Raw genomic sequence first — 13,378 nt, forward strand, 5'->3', positions numbered from 1 at the left:
TGGTCCGGAAGATATGTGTGGGGTTACGTGCCAGGGTCTCAAGCGGAGGGCTTCAGATTCTGCGCTATCCTCTCCTATGTGGGCAAAGAAGCAATAGACATGTTACTTTCACTTTTACTCATGTGTCTAAAAGTTATGACGCTAAATTGTAGGGGATTTAGCAGGAGTCCGAAACAGTTTTCAGTTATTCAGTGGGCCAATAATTTTCGCGTTGATATTCTACTCCTGCAGGAGACTCGCCTCTTATCTGCCAGTGCTATTAGAGCGTTGGAAGCGGACCACACAGTTAGGGCGTTTTTTAGCCATGGTTCGCCGCATCGCTCAGGTGTGGCAGCGATTCTCTTCCCCTCTTTTCCTGGTGGAGTAAGGTGGTACGACCGTGACAATGATGGTCGGGTTCTCTCACTAGAATTAGACGTGGGAGGAACTTTGTTGCGACTTATTAATCTGTACGCGCCTGCGCGTCGCGGAGAGCGCGCAGATTTTTTTCGGAGCCTTGATTGTTTCTTTTTAGGAAACTCTAATGTTGTGGTTGCGGGAGATTTCAACTGCGTTATTGACCGGCATGTGAGTAGCCGTCGACCAGTTAACGTAGAGCTTTCTCGCTTAGTTAACGAGCTTGGACTTGTAGATGCCTTTCTGCACCTCAACAATGGGCAGTACCAGTCCACTTGGTCAAACTCTCGTGGTGCACATAGCCGTATAGATCGTTTTTATGTTTCTTCTGGCATCGTTTCGCAAATGCGCGAGTGTGTTGTCTGCCCTTCTGGGGACTTATCAGACCATGAAGGGGTTCTTTTTGTTCTTAATGGCTTTCGGCGTTACCGCACTGGATCAGGCTGTTGGAGGCTGGCTGCTTCCCTGTTGAGTGACTCGGAGGTACGTAATGATGTCAAACTGTGGCTCGAGAGTCAGTGCGCTGTCTCTGTTGTTTCGCCAGAATGGTGGGAACAGACGAAGCTCGGAGCCGCGAGACTTTTCCGCCAGTGGCGGGCAAGACGTGCTCGTGAGAGCCGGGAGGAGATACAGCACCTCCGGCAAGTACTCTCTATCTTGCGTCACCCAGGTTCGAGGGGCTCTGGAAACGACGACGCTATTCAGGACGTACTCAGGAGGATCACCTCTTTGAAGTTACGTGCCTGGGACCAGTTCGCTGCTTCGCAGTCGGTCGAACGCTGGTCACGAGAAGCATGTTGCTCTCGTCTTCTTCTTGGCCGTTACTTTCGCCGCCCTCGAAACACTGTCGAGGAGCTACTGGCGAGTGATGGGTCAGTATTGACGGAGCCTGACTCCGTGCGGTCACTCTTTCGTGATCACTTTTCCGCCCTGTACGAGTTGGTGGTACCTCCTGATGCAGGACACCAGACTTTTTTGCCAGAGCCCAAAGACTTCGTTCTGAGCACAGCCAGATTTACTCAGGATGAGTATACGGCAGCTGTTAAGGCTTTGCGAGCTGGTAGGTCTCCCGGCTCCGATGGTCTCCCTGCTGAATTTTATAAGTGTTTCTGGGGGGTACTTCGACGCCCCCTGACCGAGTTATTTAACAACTGCTTAGCTGCCGGCCTCCTCTGCCCTTCCATGAGGCAGAGTATAGTGTCTATGCTTTGCAAAGATCCCACACGGAGTCGTGACCCTAATGCCTACCGACCGGTATCTCTTCTAAATACAGATTACAAGATCATTTCTACCACAATTCTAAATCGAGTTTCTCCAGTCCTGGGTTCTGTCATCCCTGCTTCACAGGCCTGCGCTGTCCCTGGGCGGTCGCTTGTGCTTCACACTCAGGCTTTGCGAGACGCGATTTATTGGGCTCATAGTCGCCACCAGTCGGCAACGCTGGTGTCTTTTGACCAGAACAAAGCTTTTGACCGAGTGAACCACGAGTACATGTACCGGGTGTTGGGAGCTGTCGGTTTTGATCGCGCGGTGGTATCTTGGATAAGGGCTCTCTATGCTGAGGCCTTTGCCTGCATTGGAGTCAACGGGGGAATGTCTGATACCTTTTCCATCAAATCGGGGGTGCGACAAGGTTGTCCCTTATCTCCTGCTTTGTATGCCATGGTCTTTAGCCCGCTCTTGGAAGCTCTCGCAACCTCGCTTCGTACTCGCATGCTACAGCTGCCGGGTTCCGTAGCCCTGCCGTTGTTTGCATATGCAGATGACTTATCCTTAATCCTTAGCAGTGAGGACGCGATAGGTCAAGTGTTAGCCACCCTGGAGGCCTACGGTAGAGCATCGAACGCGCGGATAAACAGGGATAAGAGTGCAGCGCTCTTTATCAATTCAGTCCCCTCCTGTGCGTCTCCATTCGGGATACCAGTAAAAACTGAATTACGCATACTGGGATACTATTTCAATAGTCGGGGAATCGCAGTATCATCGTGGATGCGCATTCACCAGCGTAGCATTCCCGTGCTCCGTGAATTGAAGGGTCTGGTTCTTCCACTTACTTGTAAGGCCCGGCTAGCGGCGTCGTGGTTCTTAAGCAAGTATTGGTACCATGGTACCATATCGCTTCCGCCACGCCAGATCTTTCTTACTGTGACCCGTATTGCTTTTCAGTTCGTATGGGGTAACAGTGTGGAATGGGTGTCGCGCGCGCGTCTGTACCAGTCGCGTGAGGTTGGTGGCTTGCGAGTGCCACATGTAAAAGTGAAGTGCCTTGCTTTAGGTATAAAGGCAATTTTTGATGCCCTGAGTGAGCCTAACCATCCCGCACACGACCTTTTGCACTACTTTCTTGGCCCGGAGATTCGTTTCTTTTGTTCCTTTCAGCAGAATAGGCCGCGCTCAGAGTTTACTGCTCCCCACTTAAAAGAGTACGTGTCATCAGTCCGTCGCCTCCGCGAGAGCCACGTGGACGCTGATCTTTCTACATGGTCAGTGAGGCGGTTCTATGTGTCCCTGCTGGGCTTACTTCCGGCACCCACGGGTGTACCGGAGCTATCTGTGCCGCGTCAGATCGCGTGGCGCTACGCTACTGCAGGATGGTTGGACTCTCGTCGTGCAAGTTTGCAGTGGAGACTTGCGCACGATGTCCTGCCGCTCAGGGATCGTTTGCATCGTTATGGTCTCACCTCGCCTCGATGTCCTTTCTGTTCTAGCCATGAAACTGCGCAGCACGCTTTTCATGAGTGTCTCGTTCCCGACGTTTTGTGGCACAGAGTTGAGGAGCTGTATGGGGTTCCACGGATTCGCTGGGGCACCATTCAAACGCTCCTTCAACCCCCCGTTCCAATCCGGGATAGACGACAGTTCATTCTCTTAGCCGTAGAGATAAATTACCAAGTGTGGATTGCGCGCTGCATAGCAGTACACGGCGGTCGCGCTCGGGGGACGTCACACGTTCTAAGCCTCGTTCGAGCGGGTGTTCGCAGAGTCTTACAGAGGGAGAGAGCAGTCCTCGGTGCTATGGAGTTCGGAAGACGCTGGCTAACTTCGTCTGTGCTATTCGAAGAAACGCATGGAAGGTACGTTGTTCATTACTAAGCGTTACTTTCTTTCGTGCCGTTATCCCGTAAGCAACTCTCCGCAGTCTTGGTCTGTTGCATGGCGACGACAAGCACGAACAGCAATCCTTAACGTGACGTGATTTCACAAGCAGGAGTTGGCATTGCACTAGTTCTAGTTTTAGTCCTAGCTTGTTGAGATAGTTATATGGGAGCCAGTCCTTGTGACTGGTCTTCCGCCTCGATGCCAATACACACAAGGTGGCCAAGTGGCCACGATGATGCCAATACATATATATATATTTTAGGTGGCCAAGTACAGTGTGCCGTTGTCACGTTCGCAGCTTTCCGCGAGTCTTCATTCGTTGCATGGTGACGTCCAGCACACATATTAATCTAGAGATCATATTGCTCTAGAGTTGGCATCTACGTAGCCTTAGTTTAGTCCGTGTGAAACGCTACAGGGAGCCAGTCTGTGTGGCTAGTCTTCCGCTCTGATGCCAATACAGAGAGTCTGCCAATACATACCATTGTCTGCCAATGCAGTGTATGCCAATACATATATATTCGTCGTTGTTTACTCTTTCAATATTACTTTACTCTTTCTAAATGCTAGGCAATAGTATATGCAAAAATGATAAGGAAGATGCGCTCACTAATTCTGTGACTCATCTAGTCAGTCAGCAATACAATGCTGTCCCGTCGTGCCCGGCGCGTTTTGTCATTCCTGTTAAAGACGATGTTTGTATAATGGGATATACATTTAACAGTTGCGGACTCTCGCCGTCATTGTGGCTGCGGGAGCACCAGCGCAGTGTCCCTGTTCTCGTTGATCTCAGAGGCTTGGTGCTCCCTATAACGTGTCGAGCTCGTCTCGCCCCCCTTATGGTTTTTCAGCAACTACTGGTACTACGAGAGTGTCGCTATCCCCCCCGTTTTACGGGGGGATAGCACCGCTTTACGTTTCATCTCGGGTAGCAGTCGGGATGTCGCGTGCCCGCACGTGCGTGCAGCGGGAGGTATAGGTGACCTATGGGTTCCACATATGAACACCAAGTGTCTTGCCCTTGGTCTTAACGGTATTTTGATGCGCTCGTGGAGCCGTACCACCCTGCGCATGATATGTTGCATTACCTCCTGGGTCCTGATATCAGGGGGGGGGGGATATGTTTATGCATCATGCATCAGATTGCGAACCACGGCAGTGGGTCCTATCTATACTGATTCCACAAGGCAGCTCTTCAGTACATGACTAATATGGACATTGACGTTTCACGTTCCCCGATTCTAACCGATATCCTGCAGGTGCCGAAGACATTGCAAGATCGAGATCACTCCTCATCTTCCAGTGGACCCCACAGTGAAATATCCTGCAATGACGAGGCCGCTGCCGTGACTGCGGATGCTCCTTTAGCAGCACACCTATATCGATATCATATATTCAAGGGAGGACGTGCGATAATACCTCCGCAATCGGTCTTCGCATTATTGGCTGCATGACATTGGCGACGTGGGCACCCAACCCAGTTCCCCCGTGTAGAGCCCTGCGCGGATGAGATTTTTGGCATCCCCATCCGACCCGCACCCGCGCACGCGTTATCCGCATCCGATCCGCATCCGCGGCATACACAACAGTTTATATCCGCATCCGATCCGCTCAGCAAAACGCACCATCCGCATGCGATCCGCAAAATCCGCATGTTTCCAGGGACGCGTAAAGACCACCGGAAGCATGTTGGTATAATTTCGGAATCCTCCATTCTGTCACGGAAGGAGTCACGACGACAAACAAAGGTAAACATTTCATCAGACGCGATATGGAGAGACTTCTGGAACGCGTGGAACGCTACCTCCTCGGTGCTCGTGCGGTTCGAGACGCTAGAATGCCTTCTCTCCCGTCTTGGCCGTGCATGGTCAAAGGTGAACCCGAGCATGCGCTCGCAGTCGGCGCGCAATACAAATAAATTAAACATCACGCGGTATATCCGCTACCGATCCGCTGCCTTGGCATTCGCATCCGATCCGCGCACTGCAGAAAGTGCTAAATTTTCATCCGAATCCGCAAGTATCTAGCGGATACCGCGGATATCCGCTACCACCCGCGGATGGTGCAGGGCTCTACCCCCGTGTATTCGATTGACCCGTTGCTACCGTGTCACCTTCCTCCCAGTATCCCTTGTCCTGTGAAGTCTTTGATATGCGAACTACGACTTAAGTATACGGCTTACGATAACCCACTCTGCTCCGAGTGCGGCGTGCCAGCGAACACGGATCGTACTTTTCTTGTGTGCTGCCGGCACACAAGTGAGCGACGCCTACTGCGGTCTGAAGTTGCACGCTCCGGTCCTTAGGGCAACGCGACCAAACGAACAGCCCAGCGACCTGGTGTTTTTTTGTTATGAACACGCACCGTTTGTTTTGATTCTTTCTGCTTATGCTATCATCATCGTCGTCATCGTCGTGGTCATTGCTCTTAGACAAACTCTTCATGACAAATTGCAAAGAGGCAGCGTTCTGCGCCTGAAGAAGAGAATTTCTTACATTGTCGTCACAGTTTAGGCAATATTGTTGCTTCGGACACAGTAATGCAATTATGAAATCCAATAGCTAAACTAGCTAAAGTATACTTCGACCATTCAAACGCAAAGCGCCTGCTAAGCAAAGACAAAAGAACTCTCGCAGTGATCCTTTTCGAGTGCTGTCTTCTCTGCAGTCTGCTGAAGTCTAGCCTTGTCCACAAAAAAATCCTTGATGCTCCTCACCGTTTTAACTCTATCTCTCTTCTCACTGCCTCTTCCATGGACTTGAAGGAGTTTTTATATCTTGTCCATTTACGCAAGGTCCAACTCTGAGGTAAAATGAGCTTAAAACCGCTTTGGGTCATTTTCTGGTTACCAACAACATGGGTCACTTTTGAGGACAAGTCTGCCCAAAAAATAAGAAAAAATAAATAAATAAAACAAAGGTGGTCCCTCTTTGAGTGGTCGGTAGTGTGCCCTTCTCTTTAATAACATAAACCTGTGAATAAACATATACCCCCCCCCCTTCTCTTTAAAATTTTTGATGTTGAAAACGCTTAGCCAATCGGGAAATACACCATTTAAGGTTGACTGCCACTGAGACCTTTCCTATTTTTGACAGTGCACAGCGTAATGCCGTGGCTGCAAAATTTGCAATACCTGAAACTGTCTGCATACCGAGATAAAGGTAAACATTTATTTATCTGCAGCGGACGTTCAAGTTCGTTGGGAACAACTCTCATCAACGTTTGACACATAATTGCGTAATTACACCGGAAGAATTAGGGCGGTCGTTTTGCCAAGTGCGTGCGGCGAGCATGTGCACCCGCGTGCATCAGTGTCCTTGACCGTCATTACATCCGAGGGGGCTCTGGTATGACGTGTATATAATCACTCTACGTAACATTCGCGTGTTAGAAGCGTCTCTTTTGCTGTAAGGCGAAACTGTTGCGTTATCTGAACTACCATGTGACATCTGAAATGCTCAGAACACATGGCTGTGTCCCTGTCGCAATTCCTCCTCCTTCATCTAATCGTTCTCCGCATCTTCAGCAAAACGCAAGAATAGGTTGCTCCCTCTGGATACATTTCGGAACTGATGGCCCATGAAACTGACGGCCTTTCTCCTATCTGAAAATGTATATAATTGTAAAGTACACTCACATCATCGTATTTCTTGGCAGTACCGTTATTGCAATCCATCTACCGTGCACATTCTGTGTTTTATTTCACACGAACACTCCTTGTACAACTTACCAATGGATCCGAATTCTCCTTTGCTACTGGGCCTCCCTGTAAATGAAACGTTCGCATTAAACCAAATGGAAATCGAAATTGAAAAACAATCGGCAATTTGCACGACGGCGACATGCCACTACCGGGAAGAACGTGTCTTTTATTTTCTTTTTCATTTTGCAATAGCACGTTTGCCAGCAAGTAATTAAGTTACACGGTTCTTGTCAGAAAGTCGTAAGGAGTATCACCTGAGAGATAGCAACCTCGATCCTGTTGATACAGGTCGACGCAGGCTTTTTGCAGCTTGGCGTATCATGAGCAACTGTCGTTCCAGGTGCTTTCTTCACCTCACCTCCAATACGATCGACCAACGGCAGTTCTGAGCGCCACTGCCCGGACTGTATGGTGTATCTGCCTGTCAGAGAGCTTGTTCTGTATCATTTGTGGCAGTAGTTGGTTCACAGCCTGCTATGCTGTGAAGTTCTGTTTTTCACTTTTGTGTACCTGAGATATACCAGATGAAGACAGTTTTGACCCAAGAAGGGGTCTTTTCTCTTGTATTTACTCTTGTATCGCTTTCTACATTGATATAATTTGTACCATTAAAGGTCCAGCTTTCAAGGCAGCGTTTGCGTGCTTCCGTGTGGGGTAGCACGGATGCTAACCAGGCCTCGTGAGTCGTCGGCCATCCATCAGGGCTGGTGCACATTCAGCCATCAAGGCTGATGCCGCCATCAGCCATTAAGGCTGATGCACCATCAGGGTCAAAAAACCTGCCAGACATCAGGTTTGATGGTCCATCAGGGGAATTTTCTGTAGGGAGAACACGACGCTCGCCTTCTGGTCTAGCGTGCGATCGGTTGAAGTCGAGCAGGGTTCAGGGAGTCTCAAGGGGTACGCATGGAAATAAAAAATGGAAATGTACTTCACTATCAAATCGTATTGCTTGGCACCGTGCAACAGAAAAAAAAAACATATACAAGCAACATGCGCCTCCCTTACATTATACATCCAGAAAGGGGACGTATGCATAAGATCGTGTGTGGCACCAATTCTTACTGACATCTTTCTCGCATCTGTTGACCGCAGGTTGTGTGATGCCCTGTCGACCATCGGGAATGTGAGAGTGTTCAGATATGTAGATGATTATTTGGTGTGGTATCGCAAGAAGGACATCGGCGTAGCGATGTCGGATGAACAAAAGTGCATTGTTGGGATGTTCCATGGGTTTGGGGGAGGCCTCTCTTTCACTAGTGAGGTACCAGTCGACAGATGTCTGCGATTCCCATACCTTGAGGGTCAACATGTATGTCGGTCTTATGCTCCGAGGAGCAAGAAAAGGAAACCACCGTTCCACTCATCTCATTCAAAGGTTGTAAAAAGAGCTGTGCTGAGTATAACTGCTTAAATAGTGCCTTGCGAAAGTCCTGTTTCCACCGCGTAAAAGATGTGTATGATGCACAGATTGAACGGGCGCGAAGAGTTGATACCCATATGAACTCATACTTAATGTGAGTGAGGCGTTGCTAAAGACCATCATGGGGGGGGGGGGGGGAAGCTCCCCTGAAGAACACACCTGTATGGGTACCGGTTGTCATGCCTTATATGCATAAATTGTCCCACAATGTAAAGAAACTTGCAAACATGCATCCTATTCCTGGGACACTCTCTGCTCCTGGAAAATTAGGGAAATAGTGCAATATGACCTGTCATAGAAAGAACATCGGTCAATGTGACATAAAACGTCTCAAGAAGTTTGTTCCATGTAAGGCAAATGTGGTCTATGAAATACCGCTGACCTGTGGTAAATCGTACATTGGCCAGACGGGGCGTTGTTTAAACATTGGGCTAAGGGAGCATTCTGCTACCCCTGTGGGGTACCCCGTCTGGTCACTTGTCTGTGCATTGTAGCACTTGTGGCTGTCCTCCAAGATTCTCGGAGACGAAGATAAAGGGTCGTTCTTGTGATCAGCGTACCAGGGAAATAATAGAGGTATTCGAAATAAGAAAAAACGAGCAACAGTGTGTAAGTCACGCTTCTATCACCAGTGGCGTAGCCAGACCTCCAAAGTAGGGGGGGCTCTATACGAAAACCCGCCCCACTCCCTCCTTCCTGCTGATCCTGGGTGCGACAACACACAATACTTGTGCACACCGCAGCATGCGGTTGAAAAAAAAAAAACACGAAAATAATTGATTTGGACATTCACAATACGATTGTACTGTGATGTCCAATGAGGTGGTGTCACGTAATTGGAAGGATTTTGAAAACCTCACACTTTGGAAACCATTCAAGTGTGCCGCTTAGATAGACGCCATGAACTGTAAGAACTTTCGCGATCGTCACACAGGTCCCCCCCCCCCCCCCCCCCGCATATATTATTTTCTCCTCGGATTTGCACGATTTGCGTGTGTCGGTCAGTGGCAGGTAGGGGGGGCTCGGGCCCCCCCTAGCCCCCCCGTGGCTACGCCACTGTCTATCACTTTGTTTGCTAAATCCCTATTCGATATTCCTATTTGATAATTCGAAGTAAAATTCCTAAAGATGCGGGACAAGGCGAAGGATGCTTAGTATAGCAGTATTACGGGTATAATAGCAGTAATATGTTGCCAATAAATTCTTTTGTTGGAACTCTGGCACCTGTCCCGTCGTCTCTTCTCTCTGTCCTGTTCCCAGTGCTAGTTCATCATGCAATATCAACACCAACATACCCGTTTTTTTTTTCCACTTTGAATGCGAAAATTTCTCACGCACGCCATCTACTTGTACCACGAAGATACTCCGCCGTCTATGATATGCTCATCTATGGGTCATCTATGAGATGGCGCCACAGTCGGTGGTGTGGAATTATAATTCTGAGTGCTTACTTCAGAAGGCGCCACCAGCGACGGCGCCGGAAAAGGCAGGTGAAGTAACGGAGTGACTTCGACTACGAAGAAGGCAGGCGATATTCAGAAGTAGGGAGGCACTGGTACTCTTCTATGCCATACGTTGGCGTAACTGACTTTCGTATTGCCGAAATTTTTAAATGTGAATCTGCATTAAGAATCTGCAGTTCTTTAAGACGCGACCTACACACAAAAATCATGTGCAGAAGTATTTATTTTTTTAAACCTTCCACAACCCAAGGCAACAGTGAGTTAGCAAAAAATTTCCTTGTTTATTACGTTTGCACCAGGAAGGTCGGTTTTGTCCTGGACCCACCGGCAGATTTCACAAACATTTCACATTTGAGCACGTCCTAACAGAAAGTGAGCTCTACGAAACGGAGAGGCGGCAACCCTGTGCTCAGTTGAGTACTGCTAGCCGTCGGACATTCAGCCTGACTGCAATGCTTGGCCCGTGTCAGAGCCACGTGCAACACCGTCGATGTCTTCTGATGTTCCTGGAGTTCCTCTTGTCTATACCGGTTTGCTCAAGACGCTGTGTAGAGTCCTCCTCTGCATCTCAATGACCATTGGTGCTTCTTTCATGTGTTTTTTTTCTTCTTCTTCATCTTCCTTTTTGTGGCGTAGCGCAGCCAGTGGAGGAGAGCTCAATTGTTGCGCTTGCACATAACTTTAACTTCATCCTCATATCTCACATCTAATGTTTCGCGTGTAATGGGGTAGTGTACTGCTCTCCAGTGGTGAATCACCCCATGTCATAGTCACGATTTATTTGTTGTGGTGGTTGTTCGTCTCAATGTAGCCTTCACTCCCCAATTCAATTACCGGATCGGTTACTGTGACAGCAGCCTATGTTCCAAATGTGGCGTCGAAGCCACACAGGCAAGGAGTAGCGTAAAGTACCGATAATCAGAGAGTTGTGCACTTGAAGGAGGTCGGTGCAAGAAGGACCCCAAGAGGGCCCACAGGGGCGGCGCAGCACGTTAATGGAAGAGCCTGTGGTGGCGCAGAGGGCAGTAATCTGTCGAGACCATGTTAGACCCCCATCAATGATAGCGCCAAGGTACTTGTACCGGGGAACAAACGACAGCCTCGATCCTGTCAAGAAGAGGGGGTAGCTGCAGAATAAGCGCCGGGTGAATGCCATAGCCACGGTTTTGGTTTAGAAACTAAATAAAGCTCATGAAAGAAGCTGTGAAAGAAAGTTTACGATACAGAGAACTTTAGGTAACCAGTATATGATATCAAAAACTTCAGGTAACATTTCACGAAGTCAACTCCAATTTGGGTCTATTAGGTCTAGTTGGCTATAATTTTGGTTGCACATTCAATAGCAGGTAGTACAGGGATGGGTTGAAGTTATTTTTGGTAGAAGAACATTCGGTCAAAACAACTGACGCGTATGTGCAGTCAATTTCTGGTTAGTAGCGCGTTCCTAAATAAATAAAACAAAGAGAAACAAAACAGTATTTCCTCATCTGACCTTTAGGCACTGCGTCTTCCGCGAGGGACGTTATGTACGGTGTCCCATGAAATTTCCGCGCACATTAAAGAAAGTCCCAGGTGGGAAAAATTAATCCACAGACACTGCGGTGTCGCTTATCATCGTAGCGGTCAGTGACGTAAGGCCACGAGTTATCATTGCTTCATCTCTTTTTAGCTTAACTATATGCTCTCGGCCAGACTTGTGCCCGTTACCGAAAAAAAGGAACTAAATACCGTTACCCGTTACTTCAGAAAAAAAGTAACTAAATACGTTACTCGTTACCAACATACAAAAGTAACGAGTTCTCGTTACTCACAGGTAACGAGTTACTTTTACGTTACCGCAGCATAGTTAAAGGAGTCAACAAACATGCCGTCACTTGCCTTCAACTCTTTATTAATGCGGAATTGCACTTCAGAAGAAGCTGATACTCGAAATTTGTCGTCCGTCCTTCGTGTTCCGTGCCCGTTACCATGAATCTATATCAGTTTGCCTGGACCTTCTCCCTTGTTTCTGAAGTGGGGGTGATCGGAGATTACGAAAACACAAGAAAAAACACTGGTTTTCGCGCCACCGATCACCAACGGTTCCCAAAAACGAGGGGCTGCGTCATAATTTAGAGCGCTCAGAAGCTTAGCAAAGACAAGAAAAGGCTAGAAGTCGAAACGCGTTTGTTGTAGCCATAGCACAATTGGTACCCATTCTTGGGAAGGAGTGATGGTCGGAGATTACGGAAACAAGAGAAAACACAACAACACATCCAGTGAGAGACTGCAATAATACTTTGAGTCACACGTCACACAGGTCAAATCTGCACGCAATGCGCCACACGGAGTGCAGAAATGTGCTCCCCCGTGCTCGAGAAAACGAACGAGTAACGTCAGTAACGAGTTACCAATTTTTATAACTGATTCCGTTACTATTGCCATTTTTTAAAAAGTAACTGAATCGTTACTTCGTTACCAAAAAAAGTAACCGTTACCAAGTAACGAGTTAGGCACAACTCTGCTCTCGGCTAACATTCTCTATTCTCTACCACAAACGATAACGATGCTCACGAAGAGTGCTGTTTTCCAATGCATAGAACATTCATGTCGACACGTGTCTTATGCGTCTTATCCTTGAGACAGAGAGCCATTAAGTGATTATGGATACACGATGATGTGGAACGTAGACGATACACTTTCTTCTTTTCTTCCCCTTCGATGTTCTCTTGTTTCTTGTGCCTCTTATTTATTTAGTTTTGTACCGCTCGAGAACAGCATGCGCGCTAAGTATCGGAACTGTAAAAGCCACGCAGACGCCTTTACGCAATTAGAATGTAAGAGCCAAGAACGTTAAATAACGTGATTTGCATCCGAAAGCGCCAAACCAGCTGGTTTGGGCAGGGGATGGTATATAGCGAACACCCCGCCTGCCAGCAGGTAGCAAGTTGTGGTCTGTGTTCTCTCACTGCCCCGTGTTTTTGGCTACTTCAGTTATTCTGCCTCAGTAATGACGACGCCAATTTTTCCTGGGGAAGCCCAGCGACGTAACTCGGACCGTTTCTCCTCGACCTCGCGAGCGTGCGCGCCCTTAAAATAAGACTAGCCAATGGGATAGTAAATCTGCATATCTGCACACCGGTATCCTTTCGTGCTGTCTATTGCATGGGCGTTCCCAGGATTTTTTTCCAAGCTGGGGGGGGCAAGCGTGCACCCCCCCCCCCCCCCACACACACACAGTGACACAGTGATGTACTCACTGATTATGTGATGGCTATCTCAGGCCCCACCTCATGTGAGCGAGTATGAGATATG

This window comes from Ornithodoros turicata, chromosome 5, assembly GCF_037126465.1.
Source record: "Ornithodoros turicata isolate Travis chromosome 5, ASM3712646v1, whole genome shotgun sequence".
Lineage (NCBI taxonomy): Eukaryota > Metazoa > Arthropoda > Arachnida > Ixodida > Argasidae > Ornithodoros > Ornithodoros turicata.